A 5464-nucleotide genomic window follows, 5' to 3' on the forward strand; every position below is an offset into this window, starting at 1 on the left:
TATGCATTGACAGTATTTTAATTCCTGGGATCCAACCCAATTTCCCGAATGGATTTTTCTACGCTGCGTTTTTATCGATTCACGTGACATGAGCTCCTTGGCAGGGGTATGGTCCGTTTCAAGCGCCTCTCAGTGGTTTCGAAGCGAGACAATCCGAGCCTTCAGAAACCAGTCAGATGTGTGTCTGGATCCGCGTTAATCAAACTCCTGCTGGACTCTGAATGGTCCAGGGTTGTGGTCTCGCCCTCCCTGCTCATCCTTCATTCCTACCCCCCAACACCCCCCCTCCAACTGCAAATTCCTCCACTCCGCCGAAGACGCCCAGTCAATTAATAAGACATTGTCTCCGCCCCCAGGAGCCGGTGCACAAGGGGCCACCCAGGAGCCCGCTGGAGCCTTTTCCTTACAGCGTCTTCACTGGTGGCCTCCAGGAATGCCGAGCGCTTGTGGGAGAGCGGGGCGGGCGGCGGGGAAGAGGGTCGAGGGAGGGATAATAGAAACAGCCCCATCATGCTCATGTGCGAGCGAGCCAGTCAGAAAATGGACAGGGCCACAAAAGGGAAATGCGTTCCACTCCCAAGGATCGGAGGCACTTCAGCCCAACTAGACAACACACACACACACACACACACACACACACACACACACGCACGCCCACGACACACAACTTTCCATCGGTCGCACATGTTATTGAGTTTATTTGAGGTAAGAAAGTGGAACAGGTGAAAATTTTTCTAGGACTCAAGGTACAAAAATAAAATCATGAGTTAGAAATAAATGTGTAAGATGGTCAGGATTCACACAGAAGTAGCTTTAATTCTGTGAAGGTCGACCAGTGAAATAAATCATGTGACATCGGTGACTAAACAGGTTGTTATTGTTCAGAGGACAAGATACTATATTAAATTTAGAAACTAAATTGAGATTTAAAGGTTGCTGCTAATCTAACATCACTGGTGATTCATTAAAAATATTGTAAAAAAAATGTATTACTATGTGTTTATTGTGTACTGTATGTTCAAAACATGTATGATTATTATTTGTTGTGAACTGAGGTGACAACTCCCCCAAGTACTCTCTTTAAATACTACATTTTAAATCAATATATCTTTTTATAACATGCTATTCAACATTGATTTTCCATGGAAAACACAAATGAAATTTCTAAAGGACAGATGTATGTGTATGTATATATATATATATATATATACATACACATGTATATGTATAATTCCGGTGTCTTGTGGTGCGGATTTATGGCAGATATTTTGAGCGATGTGTACGACATTAAATTGCTTCGAGGTCAGTATGTAAAACCAGAATAAATACTGTCATTTATTTTTTTAAATAAAAGCATTTTAAGTAAGTAAGTAAGTAACTTTTCTTTGTATAGCGCTTTTCCAGACTAGGGTCACAAAGCGCTTAAACAATCAAAAGAATATTCAATAAAGTATATATTTTAAAGATCAAGATAAGTGTGCTATACAGTCCAAAAAACAAGTCTTGAAAATGATCTGTTATAATATTGGCAAGTACATGTTTGAAGTGCGTTTACCAGGATGAAAAAAGGTGCCTGATAACTACTGGAAGGGATTTGCTATAATGGGATTACAAGTGTTTGAACGGAGATGGAACCGTCTGGTGGTTATAGTTACACAACGATTACAACACTCAACTTCACGTGTAGAAAATAGAGTCAAGAAACTAAACAAACTAAACATTGTCAACTCTACTATAATCTATATACGTATTATAAAAGAAATCTCGTAAATAAGAATACAGAATCTATAAGTATAGTTATTTCTTATCATGCCACAAAACATGTTTTCACTATAGGCAATATTAATCAATAGATATGTGAGGATATTGTATTCAAGTTGCAACATAAATATGGTGTAAAGACAATCGTTAAAAAAAAAATCTATTCTGACCAGCATTTTTATTTTATTTTTAAATGTTTGAACTTGTAAATAAAATATCACAAAGTGAAATATGACTAACATAAAAGGGATTTTTGATGATAAAAGTGATGGTTTAACTTCATCAGGCCCACAGGATAAGGTTGCAGGTAGACCATAGGTTTAAGGCACACAGGAAGAGCAGCATGAAAAGAACGTTGCATATAATCCTTCATGGATTTTCTTTTCTCACGTGGAGAATTTATATGACCCGACACTTAAACTCTACTCTACTGTCTGAATAGCATACGCGTCACCCTCTTAATGTATATTCCAGTTTTTTTCATTTGCTTCCGCCTGAAACCTGGATAGAATTTAGAGTGCTGATCCGAACACTTGACATGCAGCGTGTAATGGATTAGAACTCTTGCCCCACCCGGCGATATCTGTCAAAAGATGCACCAGATTTATGCTTTAATCACTTCCGTCTGGAAAAAACAACCCACGCCGACGACCACGAGGCAGATTTAGCTCCGGCTCAAGTGCTCTGGATACCACTTTTTTTTTTTTTTAAAGAAAGTGTACATACTCAGCAGTAAAATACATCAAATGAATTAAATTGGTCATTTACATTTTTTTTTTTATATAGTCAAATAAATAAAAATCAAGAGGAGGCTCCCTCTGTTAAATTAGCAGCGGTGTTATGAATGTAAAGCAAAACAAACAATAAAAATAAGTGTTTTCATTTAGATTATTGGGGTTTAAATTAATAAGAAAATATGCATTTAAATTGCATATTTGCATATCCGCTAAATATTGTATCTTGTATTATAACAATTGAGTTGAAAATACTTGTTCTTTCAAGATTTTAAATGTACCACTTTAAGTGAGTTTTTAATGTTGTCAGTACTATTGTGAAATATTATTGAATTCAATATTTTCTCTTTTAAAAGTATTGAGATAGACGTTTATTTTACCTTAGGATATCTATTTGCGTTTTTTTTATTGTGTCTATAAGGTTTCCTTTAGAATTATAATATAACTTAAAACGGCTTAGTAAGAAAAATTAGTAAAAGTTTTTAGTTTTTTATTTCAGTTTTTTTTATCGAATTGGCCTGGAAGTGGTTTCTAAAAATTAAATGAGATAATCAACGACAGTTTTCAATCTTATTAGATATCTTTCTTAATTCAAAAACTACAAATATCAGAAAGTACTTCGTGATAATAGGCTCAACAGCGCTTTTTTTCTTGACAAACATCGCCATCTAGCGGCTGCACATAAAACAACATTGAAGTACAGACTGTCTATTTTTTTTTTACAAAGATGTTGAATGTTTAGGATTTTTCTTTACGTTTCAAAACATTTTCATATCCTTGTAAAAAAAAGAAAACAGCAATTCTGTGAAATCGTGTTTTCAAATTCATTTGACAGCGACTCAATAATGACTGACGTTTCCACCTCAAAATAAATGAATCTTCAAAAACGTCCTTCAGCAACTGAAACATGTCAAACCCAGAATAAAACCAGGAGAGGAAGGATGGATGGATGGAAGGATGGAAGGAAGGATGGAACTCATTAAATCAGGAGTAATGAGAATGTTTTTTGATTCCCTCAATCATTTGTGACTTTAATTGCTTTCACGAAATCCTAGCACAGAGACTTTTACTCACGGGGATATGAAGAGGGTCCAAGTTGTGAATCCTCCTCTTGTTTCTGTGGTTTCTTTCTTTTCTTTTCATCTTCTCTTCCTCATCCCTCTGTCACAGGATTGAGAATATTGTTAGTAAAGATTTTTTTACTGTCATTTCAGTAAAAACACATGATTTGTTGCTTTTAAAATGGAGATACTAAACATTTAGAAGCACTTTATTAAAATGTAAATTGAAAAAGTATTATAGTACTTTTAAAAAAAAACATTACTTACTTATATACTTAATAAAACCCATTCTTGAAAAAATGAAACATTAAATTAATATACACTTGATATTAATGCAAATAAAACCATGAAAACTTCGCTTTGTTTAAAAAAAACGCAAGATAAAAAATGTATATCAATTCATTTTAATGCATAAACGACTCACATGTTTGTTTAACTACTTTAAAAAAAACTTTGTATTACCTCTTTTGTGTCCCAAGGTCTTCTTTTTCAGTATTTTGTTCCTTTTTATCTTGACGTTGGATTCATTTTTGACATATTTCTGTTGTTTTCTTAACCTGACAATGTTAAAAAACATCTTGAAACTTAACCATTAAGCTACGTTTTAAGCTAACATACCCACAAACATACGAAACTAAAAATAAATAAATAAAAGGTTCTTTATTGGGGTTTATAAAGGGATGTCAAAACTCGAAATAAGTCAACTTAAAAGTCGCGCCAATTTGATTTATTTTGTCGCTGGGGTGTGACGTCACGACATCGCGCCGTTTCTTTTATTAAAAAGTAATCAATTTAAATTGACAAGAGTTTTCAATTCTGACAAAGTAAACAATTTTAATACTGTTTTTTTTTTTATTTCCGTAAAACAAATACGTGGAGGACTTTTTTATTAAGAGATTTGTTGCAAATGTTGTTGTAATGTTACTCTGAAATTCAAAGACGTTAAAAGTACAACGATTAAAAAAAAAATAGAAAAAAAGGATCTAATAAATATTTTTATAATCCTTAAAAAATATCACTGACTAAATCCAAATATTACATTTTTTATTTGTGAATTAAATCAAAGCGTATATTGAAAGTAGATGTATTAAACTTGAAATGAAAAATTATATATATATATATATATATATATATATATATATATATTTTTAAATATCATGTGATTTATTCTCGGAATTGTACAAGAACTTTCTTGTGTTTTTCTGTGGATTTATTCACTTGTTTTTATTGGACTTTTTTTGGGGGGCGAATTTAAATGTTATTTTATTATTATTACGATTTTTTAATTGAATTATCTTTCATTACGTAGTCTTTTGTTTGGATCTGGTTTGAGTGCACATCAGCATTTTATTAAAGATAATTCTACATAAAAATGTAACCTCAAATAAAACAAATTAAAAATACACATTTAAATTCCCTCCAAAAATAATAATAATAAAAAAAAACTTTATTAACAAAGTGAATAAGAACATCTTAATTAAATCTTGATTTAAGAGAAAAACACAAACACACACATATCTATCTATATATCTATGTATATATTATAATAAATAATAGCATTACAATGTATTTACAGTTTTCGGATCATGTCGAGGTGGATTTATAAAAGAAAAAAGAAGTATTAACCTAGTTAGGCAGCTCTGAGAGTAAGTCGTGTCCCACTGAGGAGTCTCTGGATTCCCAGTGTTGTCTTTAGAAGAAACAGAACATCAGCTAATAGAAGCTCTTCTCCCCGAGGGAGGCTCAATATAGGACGCTTCCCCTTGTCCTCCACTCCGGCTATTAATACACCCAAACAAAAGAGACTCATGTGAACCAGGCTCTCCGCACTCTGCCACCTTCAACCGCCGCCGGTCACTCCGTGAACCAGGACAGTCTTGGGCACAAACACGGTCGCAGGCTGGATTT

General features: G+C 33.6%; 1 long non-coding RNA gene across 1 annotated transcript in view; it reads right to left on the reverse strand.

The window, feature by feature from the left end:
* Positions 1–4105, reverse strand: part of LOC148060547 (uncharacterized) — a 52609-nt gene extending 48504 nt beyond the window's left edge. The window contains exons 1-2 of the long non-coding RNA XR_015709319.1: positions 4019–4105; positions 3570–3656 (exon numbers count right to left, since the gene is read on the reverse strand). This is a non-coding gene — a long non-coding RNA (uncharacterized LOC148060547). The remainder of the gene's footprint in view (positions 1–3569; positions 3657–4018) is intronic.
* Between the last annotated feature and the right edge of the window lie 1359 nt (positions 4106–5464).

This window comes from Callionymus lyra, chromosome 18, assembly GCF_982586985.1.
Source record: "Callionymus lyra chromosome 18, fCalLyr1.hap1.1, whole genome shotgun sequence".
Classification (NCBI taxonomy): Eukaryota; Metazoa; Chordata; class Actinopteri; order Syngnathiformes; family Callionymidae; genus Callionymus; species Callionymus lyra.